This window comes from Hemicordylus capensis, chromosome 4 (assembly GCF_027244095.1).
Source record: "Hemicordylus capensis ecotype Gifberg chromosome 4, rHemCap1.1.pri, whole genome shotgun sequence".
In the NCBI taxonomy this organism is placed as follows: domain Eukaryota; kingdom Metazoa; phylum Chordata; class Lepidosauria; order Squamata; family Cordylidae; genus Hemicordylus; species Hemicordylus capensis.
This window is the reverse complement of record NC_069660.1, coordinates 197,222,779-197,235,047: the sequence shown is the minus strand read 5'-3', so window position 1 is coordinate 197,235,047 and position 12,269 is coordinate 197,222,779.

The following is a 12,269-nucleotide window of genomic DNA, read 5'->3' as shown; positions in this document are numbered from 1 at the left end:
TCACTATCATGTGGAACCAACTGTCATGGGATCAACATTCTTGTGGCAACTGTCCTTCTGGCCATATCACTTTTTAATAAACTGGGAGAACTGCATCATGAATTGCACTGACTCTGCCAGCTGCTGCCAATTAACTGCACTGTGGACAGCACAAAACTCACTACATGATGGCTCTTATTATTTATTATTATAACTTTTATACCGCCCTTCCAGAAGGCTCAGGGCGGTTTTATTTACATGGTGATGTCTACAGATGATATGCAAGGGCAAGTATTCACCATGGGGATGCCGATTTATGTGGCAAACATATTTAGCCCAGCTCTATAGCCTTGTTCTCACAGGTAGTGGAAGAGGGGGTGGTGTTTCAGAGTTAAAGTAGTGCAACTACTTTGCAGATGGGGGTGCTTCTTCTTCCTTTGCAAGAAGAAATCTGCATTAGTGAATATATTCTTAGGGATGCCCTTAAGTGGGTCTTAGACAAATTCATGGGGATAGGCCTATCAATGACTACTAGTCTTGATGGCTATGGGGCACCTCCAGGCTCAGAGGAAGGATGTCTCTGAATAGCAGTTGCAGGGGAGCAAAAGCATGAGAGAGCGCATGCCTTCATCTCCTGCTTATGGGCTTTCCGGAGGCATCAGGTGAGTCACTGTGGAAAATAGGATGCTGGAATAGATAGGCCATGGGCCTGATCCAACAGGGCTCTTTTTTATTTTTAGCTAAGTTAGCTTAGTTGCAATGAAAGGGGGAGGGGAATTACAGAATTATGCTATTGTGCTAAACTCTTGTGCAAATATCCCCAATGAAACAAATGAGGTGTGTCATAGTTGTACAATGTTTGCACAAGCAGAAGTATGCTTGAAGTAGTACAACACTAGCCTGGAATGCAAGCTCCAGACTCAGTGCAGCTACCTAGCACAATAGATTTTTGCTAGCACAACATGCTTCCACAAGCAGTTTGTTGCTCTGGATGTCTGTCATTTACCTCAAGGATAGGCTGCATGAAAACCCTTATTCATGGTGGTGCTATGTGCAAGGAGAGTAATATTAGAAGATTTTTTACCACATATGCTATTCCCAGTGCATAGACCAGTCGCAGCCGAGCCCGGTCTCACAGAAGCGGGTCACCCGCTTAACTACCCCTCCCCTAAGCCCAGGTGAGCAGAGCGAGCGCTCTGCTAACCTGGCCTTTCTGCTCATGAGTTGCTATGGCGCGGCTCCGTGCCGCGGCAGCTCACGAGTAGACCCCTGACTTGGGAGGCTAAAAAGCAGCCTCCCAGCTCGGGGGTCTCTCCAGCATGCCCTGCGCATGCTGGTGCTTCCAGGGGCCATGCAGCCCCCAAACTGCCCAGCCCCTGCTGGCTCTGTAATGAAGCTGGTGGTCATGTGGGCGGCAGGTTTGGCCGCCCGCAGCTGACTGACAGGTCATCTGCGGGGAGAGTGGGCTAAGCCCGCTCTCCCCGCTAACCCCATCTTGGCAGTTTCCACTGATCTTGGGAACCACCTCTCTGTGTTGAATGGGTAAGAATATTTCAAACATTATTTACCCTGTTATTCATTGTGAGTAAGGACTTTCCCATGATTCGGATGTGAAATGATTTGGATCATTTTCTAAACCGGCATTGGCTCCCTGATATTTTTTATTCCCTCTGGACACAGCTACTCTGAAGAGTAGCAGCCTGTGCATCCATTCCCTGGAGGTCTACCAGCTTTGATGGATTCTTAACATATGTATGCCGCCTTGCTGCATATAACAGATACCAAAGGCACAACAAAAATAACACTGTAACACTGAGGTCATTCACACAATCAAGAACTGCATTCTACCTGGTTTAGGAGCTGTGTGTGCTCCCAATTGGTTGTGTGGAAGCAAGGTAGGAGGGAAACCTGGGTAGAAATAATTGAGGCTATTCTCACTAGGGTTGTGCGTCCCCCCTCCCCGTTTTTGTGTGTGGCCCAAATCCGAAACACCCCCATTTTGTTCTAAATTGCAAAATCCAAATCCGAAATGTTTTGGATTTTAAGAAATGACCCCAGGGAAAAACTAGTGGGTGGGGATGGTAGTGCCCAAAGGGTGGAAACCACCACCCAAATTTCAGAGGAATTGGGCAAAGGGCTGATTTTTGGTGAATTTTTGAAGTATAGGATTTTTCCCATAGGGAAGGATGGAGGTTTCAGCAAAAGTATAGCTTCATGTTGGGAGAGGGAGGGGTGGCCCAGTGCAGAGTAGGGTGGGTGGTAGTGGGGGCAAGGAAGCTGCCAGAATTATTTCAAATGAACTGGGCAGAGGGCTGATTTTCAAAGATGTAATGGAGTTTGCGCATCTGTAAAGTTCTTCCCCATACGGAATGATGGACCTCCATAATTCCTGCCCCATAACTGCACTTGGGGGGCACCAGGGTGGCCCAGAGCGAATGGTGGTGTAGAACACATTTAGGGTGCCAACCACCCCCATGGGTTGCTAACCCATGGGGTACTGGGTTCTGTTGTTTCTGAGATATTTTGAGTATAGATTCAGATTCTCTGGTAGCATATGAGAGTGGATTCATGGTTTGTCATTGAAAATCTCATATGCTACCAAAGAATCTACACTCAGAACACCTCAGAAACAACAGAACCCATCACCCCATGGGTTAGCAACCCATGGGGGTGGTTGACACCCTATCTGCACTACACCACCACTTGCTCCCGGCCACCCCAGTGCCCCCCAGGTGGAATTATGGGTCTGCTGAAATCTCCATTATTCCTTGGGGAGGGGACCTTAAAGAAGCGTAAACTTCAACCATTCCTAAGAAATCAGCCCTTTGCCCTATTCCTTTGGAATCTGGGTTGTGGCAGGCACCCCTTGGGGCACTGGCACCCAACCCACTGTTTTGCCCCTCAGGCCCCCTTTCTGCCCCAAATCTGCCCCAAAGACAGTTCAGAAATTCTTTAAAAATCAACCCTTTTCCCAATTCCTTTGGAATCTGGGTAGCAGCAGGAACCCATTGGGGCACTACCACCTGACCCACTCTTCTGCCCCCAAAGCCCCCTTTCTGCCCTGAATCCACCCCAAATAACATCAACATCACACATTAACAACAGCAGAGCTTTGGGAAAAATCAGGCAGATTTCTAAAGGTCATGCACATCCACACACCCCCCCACCTGAAATGCAATTGATCTACACACAACAGTGTGAAACAACAACAATGAAATCCACACTGCCCCACTGGCCAATGAGGGTAAATGCACACTGCCCCACTAGGCAATGAGGGTAAAAGTTACCCTTAAATTTGCTTAAAAGGAATGAGGCAATTGCCAGCAGATCAGCCCATGCTTTCGCTTGCCAATCTGCGGACTGGATGGGCTTGAAATACAAACAGATGTCAAAACTCAAAATGGAGACTGAAGGAGAAAGACATTTTGCAATTGCAAAATGGAGTTCCAAAACAGCCGAAAAAACAAAATGTTTTGTATCTGAAACAGGGACGTTTTGTTTTGGCTACAAAATTTTCTGTTTTGAGCATTGGGTGTTTTGTTTTTGCTACAAAACAGCCGAAATGGCCTGTTTTGTGCACAAAACATTTTGTATCCGAAACTAAATGCACATCCCTAATTCTCACGACAAGCAAAAACAGGACTTGAGGTCTGAAGGCGGGGTTAGCACTCCCGTGTGAAACCTCGGCAAGCTCTCAAACAGGGCTCTGTCAAAAGAGGGTCACCCAGTTTCCAGCCCCTCCTCTAAAACCAGGTTCAGCAAGCAGGAGAGGTTCCCCACCCCCTCCCAGTGCTCATGTGGAGCCACGGAAAGCTTTGGGATGCTGCTTGAGGCTCCCTCCCCTCGTCTTTACTGGGGATACCATAGAGCCTGGATACCAGAGTGCCCTGCAAAGCAAGCAGAATGTTTGGGAAAAGCCTGGCCAGCCACAGCTCTCAGCAGCACTCACTCAAACTTCCTTAAATTGGCAGGCACCTTGCAAATGAGCCCAAGGGAAAATATGAACATAGGAAGCATGGCAGGATTCCCACTCAGCCCGACCTGGAGATGCCTCAGGAAGCCACTGCCAGTCTGTGTAGACAGTACTAAACTGGATGGACTAATAGTCTGACTCAGTGGAAGGCAGCTTCCTATGTTCATATTTTCCCTTGGGCTCATTTAAACATCATTTTAAATTTGGTACACTGCCTAGGGTTGTACATATCAAACAGTATAAAAATAATATAAAGAAAGAAAGAAAGGAAGGAAGGAAGGAAGGAAGGAAGGAAGGAAGTAGAAGAGCCTTTCTGCTTGCGCAAGGCACTTGGGATCCAGCCCCTTCTCTATAATATTTGCAGTTCATAGGATCTGTATTTTATTTATTTATTTATTTAGATTTGGATGCTGCCCCAAACTTCCATCTCTGGGAGGCTTGCAACAACATAAAAACAAGCCAAAACACAAAAGTAAAAACTTTAAAACAATTTAAAAGCACAATTGAAAAGCTTGGGTGAAAAGCTGAGTCTTTAATGACTTTTTAGAAGTTGTCAGAGATGGGGAGGCTCTAATCTCAACAAGGAGTGCATTACAGAATGTTGGGGCGGCAAGAGTGAAGGCCTGTCTCTGCGTAGCTACCAGTTGAGCTGGTGGTGGCAGCTTCAGGCAGACCTTTCCAGATGATCTCAATGGGCAATGGGGCTTATGGAGAGGAAGACATTTTTAGATATATCATGCATTCCCTTCCCCAATATATATGCCTTCAGTTTAATTTGTGATAATGTTGATGTTCAGACAACTACTAGATGTTCATGCCCTACCACCACAAACCACTCACATTTTCCATTCCTCCCCAGGTGAACAGGAGTTATGCCTTTGAGAGAAATCAGCTTCAAGTATTATGTTATTGCAAGGTTTGCGAATATTTTGATTCACCATCCTCCTGTCACTTTAGTAGCAGCCTGACTGACATGCAGAAATGTAGGCAGTAGAATGTTCCCTAGCATAGAGATTAAGTGACATGGAAAACTAAGTGATTTCTGCTTGTCAGAGTGCTGTGGAAGGCAAACAATTAAGGCCAAATGAGAAAAGTAGTTGGCTACCTACATCATTGTTAAAATAAACAGAGCTAATGAAGGCATTTTTGCTTTAGTGTACTGGCTGTCTTATAGCATTCCTCCTCCATACCCCATCCTTCTGAGGCAATAAGCAAATGTCAGCAATCCAAAAACGTCTGTAGCAATCCAATCTAATATACTTTCAAAGACAATTAGGCAATTAAAGATTTGTCACTAATGGGTTTTAAAACGAAGGGGAAGTTAACAGGGAAACAAAAGAAGCTTGATACTCTAAAAATAGATTACATGGTATATTCCTTCAAATAAAACACCTTGTTAAGTTACACGGAGAACATTTGTTGTCATGCTTTCAACGATTTAGTACTAATGAGGAATGATTTTTTTTTAAAAAAAGATTAAAATATGCATTACACTGTGCACTGTGCTTCTGAAAAGATGACACAGCTTAACCACTCATTAAGCAGGTAGAGCAGAAGTGTCTGTATTAAGGGAGTAGGGATGCCATCCTCTTTGGTGTGTAATTCTAGTGAGTGCAAAGGGGGTGGCCATTTTAAAACTGATAGGCTTTGGCCAAATAAGAGTTTGCCTCAACTAAGCAATCTACCCAGCTTCACTCATGGGTTAATCACTCAAACATTGAAGTACTTTGTTGATAACAGCTCAGCTCCTCTCATGTGACCTCATCCTAGTGATGTTGGTTCTTATGCCATCTCTGATCACAGTGAGGAAGTTTTGATAATTGAGGCACATGGCTTTCTGAATTAAAATTGGAGGCACTTATTCTCCCTCACCACTTCAAAGCTTGCTTTTTCAGCCATGTAAATGTCAAACCAGACACAATTTTAAATGCTTTATCATATCTTCTGGAACTTTTTTTAGAAATAGTAGCCACAGGGGGATGATCTGAATGGGTGGAGAGCTGGTCTTGAGGTAGCGAGCATGAAGGGTGTCCTTTGCAAAGCAGGATTTGTCTTGGTTTGTATTTAGATGGGTGACTACATTTGAACTTGATAAGCTATTCCCCTTAGGGGATGGGGCCATAGCTCAATGTAGGAGCAAGGCTGTTCCGAGCGCTCCCTTAACCACCTTTACTCAATTGTGCATCAGTGCCAGCTGCTTGCAGCCAGTGCGGAGGCACTGATGGGTCCCCGCCTATCACTGGGGGGATCCCCACAATGCACTGTGCACTCGCATGGTGCATTGTGGGATCTCCGGGGGCTGGGATGCATCGTCCTGGCCTCTGAAGCTCACCACTGCAGGAAAGCAGCGCTGCTAATCTGGGAGCGCAGTTTGCTCTCTCAACAGCAGAACTCAGTCGTCTCGGGGGGAGGTGAATAAATACACAGGTGAATAAATGCACTGCCAGTCACTGGAGGCAATACAACAACAACACCTTATATACCACTTTTCAACAAAAATTCCCAAAGCCATTTACATACGGAAGGTCTCACTCAGTAGAAGACAGTTTTCTATGTTCCCAGTTGGGCTCACATGCCCAGTTAGGAGCACAAATACATTTAAGACTTTACCCCATAAAAATTTCTGACAAGCCCCCATGTCCCCCAAGCTGCCATTTTGCCCTGAGAGAGAAGCAATTATTTGTCTACTGATGCTTTTTAGACCAGGGCAAATAGGAGTTTGAGGGGGGTGTCAGTAAAATTGTGCATTGGGGAAGAGATAAACTTCCTTCTCTCCATATTGCCATCCCAAACCAAACTGGGACTCCTTGCACCTGTCATTGGATTTTTGGTTGTTTGTTTAAAGCAGGCTTCCCCAATCTGCGGCCCTCCAGATGTTGCTGAACAACAACTCCCAGCATCCCGAGCCACAATTTATTGTGGCTGGGTATGCTGGGGGTTGTAGTTCAGCAACATCTGGAGGGCCGCAGTTTGGGGACACCTGGTTTAAAGATCCCAAAGATAGACATATGATAACACTTTAATGTTACATCTATGATCCAATCAATGGCCACTAGTCTTGATGACAATGGGGCGAGTTTCACGAGAGCTTAGCCCGCTCTCTATGCAGACAACAGGAGGGGAAGCCCCAAGCGGCCGGATTGGCCACCAACATGACTGCCGGCTCAGTCACGGAGCCGCTGGGGGCTTGGGAGTTCAGGGCTATGCTGCCCCCGGAAGTTCCATCATGCTATGCATGAGCGCACAGAGCATGCTGAAGAAATTCCTGAGCTGGGAGGCTGCTTTTTAGCCTCCCGGCCAGGGGTTTTCTTCATGAGTTGACGTGGTGTGGAGCCATGCCACAGCAACACACGATCCAGAAACCCCAGTTAGCTCCGCTAACTGGGCTAAGGAGAGGGCTTTGCAAGCAGGTTACCCACTTTGAGGCAACCAAGCTTGCCTGCGAGCCTGGTGGTTCTCACATTCTGCTAAAATTGGGCTCGGTTCCCCTAGCCCGTTATTAGCCAATTGTGAGAATAGCCTCTATGTTTCTTCCAGGTTCAAGGGCAGTAATGCAAGGGATCAATGATGGGAGAGTGGTATGTCTCATCTCCTGGTTGTGGGCTTCACAAAAGCATCTTGTTGGCCACTGTGGGAAGAAGAATGCTAGACTAGGAGGTCATTCATACGATCAAAAAAACTATGTTCTACACAGGTGGGAGCTGTGTGTGTGTCCAAATTTCAGTTGTGTGGAAGCAAGGTAGGAGAAAAACCTGTGTAGAAGTGTGTGGGAACAAGGGAAGAGGAAAACTTGGGTAGTTTTTCCACCTACCTTGCTCCCACACAATGAGGCAGTACCCACGATCAGTGGGAGCCATCTGGAGAGGATTTGCAGGGAGAGCATGCTAAGCCCGCTCTCCCCGCAGATGAGCAGTCAGTCTGCTCCAGGTGGCCACTGTGGCCATCCACACGACTGCCAGCTCCATCACAGGGCCAGCAGGGGCTTGGGAGTTCGGGGGCTGCGCGGCCCCCAGAAGCTCCAGCTTTTCGCCTCCCCTCCGGGGGTCTCCTCTTGAGTTGCTGCGGCGCGGAGCTGTGCTGCAGCAACTCATGATCAGAAATACCAGAATCAGAAAAACCCACAATCAGAAAAACCAGCGGAGCGCTCGCTCCGCAAACTCGGTTTAAGTGCTTGCCTACTTAAGCGGGTGACCCGCTTAAGTACCACTGGGCTTGCAGCCAAGCCCGGTGGTTCTCACGATGGGAGGAAATCAGGTTAGCCTCCACTAGCCCGATTTTTCCGCATCATGTGAATAGCCTCAATAACTTCTACCCAAGTATTCCTCTTACCTTGCTTCCACGCAACCGAAAATTGGGAGCGCACACAACTCCCAAACCCGGGCAGAACCCAGTTTTTGGTTGTGTGAATGACCTCTAGAAATAGACTGCCTTGACCTGATTCAGAGTGTCTCTTCTTATGTTCTAAGAAATATGACTCTGTGCTGTTGATTTCTGTGTGAGTTATCATTCAAAATATGCCTTTCTATGAGAAGAGAGCAAGGCAAGAGCAGAAAGGTAGTGGCAATCCTCCTACAACTTTGTATTCATCCTGGTTATTTTGCTGAAATTCTGCACGGGAAGCAATTTATTCAGTCACACCTAATGCAGAGGAAAGGTACAATTATCCACACCCACCAGAAGTAATTAATCATGCAGAGATGCTGTGGCTTGCATCTCTGAGTGGGTGCTTTGGAATCACCAAAGCTTTTAATTGATTATTTGTGTGGCACAGGGCACTAAGAAGACTCTTGTGGCACAGTAGTGTGTCCCACTCCATGGTCTGGGAATTATGATGCAAATAAGAGGACCTGGAATTCAATGCAGGTAAGACTAACATATGCTTCATGCTTGGCAGATCTTGTGAAGCTGATTTACTGATATGATTCACATGCTTTCTCTTCTCCCTTTTCTGCACCTCAATCCTCACACTGAAGGAGAGGCTGAGAGGCTTGTTTCTGCTAACCCATTAGGCTGTATCTTTTTCTCTTTGATATGTACCTGAAAACAATCTTTAATGTCTTTGTAACTCAATGGTTTGGTTGCTGGAATTCATCCCAGTTTCTACTTCTTTTGAAGAAAGCTCAGAAGCTCCAGCTGGTGCAGAAAATATTCACCTGGAAGGGAATAGGCAGGTAACAAGATGTTTGAAGGGAAAAAACCCAACAAAAAATACATTCATGGGTGTTGTGCCAGAGCCAACAGGGGTCAAAAGGCCCTATAAAGCCTTTGAGGCTATTCTCACAATGGTGAAAAACCGGACTAAGGGAGCCCAGCTCAGTTTCCCCTCATCGTGAGAACCACCGAGCCACCTGGTGTTTCAACAGTGGCTAGCCCGCCAAAGTAGCCCTCCTCTAAAATGCTCTGATAACCTCATTTTTTTAACCGAGAGATGCCACGACACGGCTCCATGGTGTGGTGACTCGCGAGTAGATCCCCAATCAGGAGGCTGCAGCAAGCATCCCGGTGTCAGGGGTCCCACTAGAATGCCCCACATGAGTGCCCCTGATCCCTGCTGTCCCTACCGTCTTCGTAATGGAGCCGGTAATCGTGTGGGCTGCCGATCATGTGGGTCAAGCCTGCTCTCCCCACAAAAGCCCTGCAGCCTCTCCACACTGCTTGTGTGGAGAATCTCATTGTCTCAGAAGTTGCTCTTTAGTTAACTTGTCTCACCAGAAAAGGCTTTGCCTGGTTAAAACCCTGCTTCATTTCCCTGCACTACTGCCTTTGGGGTCCTAAGAGTCTCCCCCATCTGTATCCAGTCGAGTGTAAGCTAGTGTAGGCTTTTCTAATCCCAAAAGCACCAGCTGAAGATCAGAAAGGCCAGAGAAAGAAGACACAGTCACTGAGGTTATTCTCATGAGCTCCCAAAAGCAGGCTAAGGCAGCCCAGCCTGCTTTTGGGAAGTTGTGTGCTGCAATGGGAGCCACGTGGCTCCTGGCGGTGAACCTCCCAAAATACCTGTCCCGTTAAATGAGGTTAGAGGAGCAAGCACTTTGCTAACCCCGTACTTCTGATTGTGAGTCTACATGGGCGGCTCCACACCGTGGTGACTCATGAGGAGACCCACAACTGGGAGGCTGCAGCAAGCCTCCTGGCCTCAGGGGTCTCCCCAGAATGCCCCACACACTCATGAGGGGCACCCTGGGACTTCCGGGGGCTGGGCAGTCCCTGATCCCCACCACTCCTACCAGGTCCATGACAAAGCCGGTAAACATTTGGGCGGCCAATCCTGCTGCCCAGGGCGAGTTCCCTGCTTGTCTGTGGGGAGAGCAGGCTTAGCCTGCTCTCCCCACAGAGCCTGGTTGGGCTCTACACATGGATTCTGAGTAGAGACTCATTGTTCTCTTCCAACTGATCTTCAGTTGGTGCTTTGGGTACTGGATCTGTGACTGTCCAGAAGATTGCAGGATGTAAGGATGATCAGTTGCAAAAGGAGAAATGTCTTGGTTACATTTTAATAGTTATGTCAAATTGTAAGAGAAAACTTTAGACATTGAAATATGTGGACCAGTGTCATTTCAAACTTCCACTGGAAAAAGATATTTTGAAATGGAGGTCACCGGGTCACCATTGTGTAGACTTTACTTATGCATTCTACCATTCTCCACATCATGGACTTTATTATTTCTCCTGTGGTATATTCTCCCACACCAACTTGGGGACCCCTCCCACCTCTGCCTGCCACCCTGCTGCGAGCTTTGCTCACCACATGGCACTCAGACATTCCTGAAGACCCAGGGACCTTTTAAAAAAATTGTAAACCTTTCTTTTAAAAAGCCTATGGGAGAACCTTTTAAAAAAAAAAACCTATTGGGGAAAAACATTTTTTTTAAGAAACCCTATTTAAAGAAAAACCCCTTTAAAGCAAGCCTACCCACCCACAGCAATTCAATAAATAAAAAACAATGCAATAAAATACACAATGGAGGGGGGCAACTTAAGAGAGAACCTGTAAAAACAACAAGAAGAAACAACCTGTGAAAACAAGAAACAACCTGTAAAGAAAAAAACCACAGAAAATATACCTCGTCCCCACACCCAACCACAAAAGGAAGCCCTATTTAAAGAACATTAAAGGGGAGAAAGGGGACAATAAAAAGTAATCACTTAACCCCTCGTTGTCCTGGAGATCTTCTGCCCCAATTCTGAATAAAATGAAAACAACCAGCAGTGGCTCCTGAGCTGAGGAGGAGGACTCTCTCTCTCTCTCAACTTATCCAACAGATTTAAAAGCAGCAGCCAGCAAAAGCAAAAAAGAAGGGGGAAAGTGGGGACTGGGTTAGGGAAATGGGCCAGAGAGAGGTCTCAGGCCAAAGGGGGAGGGGGAGAGAGTGAGAGACTCACTGACTCACAGAAAAAAAATAAAAGCAGCAAAACAAACACACAGCAGAACAACAGACACACACCGGGGGTGGGAGGGAGAAACACTTTACAGCAGGGGAGAGATGAGGGGGAGGGCAGAGAGAAACAGGCAGAAGGGAACAGGGGATTGGGAACAAAAACACAACAGTCTGCCAAGCAGACTCTCACTACACCCGCAGCACCAGCAACAGCAGGCCAGAAGGAAGCCAAGCAGCAACTGCAGCCAGAGTGATTTTTATAGGCCATCGGCTTGGCTTTAAATAGGATTTGAAACTCCCTCTTTTGGGAGCCCTCACCTTTGCCCTCCCCCCTGGCCAATAGGGTGCCAGTTCTCAAGAACTGTCACAGTGCAGAGCCTACCAGAGAGCCAAACTCATCTGGCCAATCAGGAAAGCAAGAGCTCAGCCAATGAAATCAAGCAACACAAGTCACACAAAATGGAGAGCAACATCTAAAATGGCCTCTAGAACCTTCGAACCAGCTCAAACCGGCTCAAACTGAACCTGGCTTGATTGGTTCGCACTCGGATAGGCATTGCCATCGCAATGCCATGTTCGGTCCAAGTTTGACATGCACATCCCTGCATGTGCCTGATGGCCTTCAGCTCTCATTTCTCTTTCATTTGAACACCAGGAGAAAAAGCACCTCTTTGAGTCATTTCACACAGTATGCTGAAGCAAAACTGGCTGTGCCCATGAGTGTGTGCACAACAGGAATCTGCAAGCAGCCATGGTTCCCTGGTGACAGTACCTCCATGAGCTCTACAAACATTCCTTGACCCGCTCCCACTTGACATGTTTTGGTGCACACTTAAAACATCTCAGCTATAGACCTAAAAATAGATGCCTTAACCCAGTTTGAAGCACAACATATGCAGAAACAAATGTCTGTGCCAGTATGCCAGTGGATATGGAAC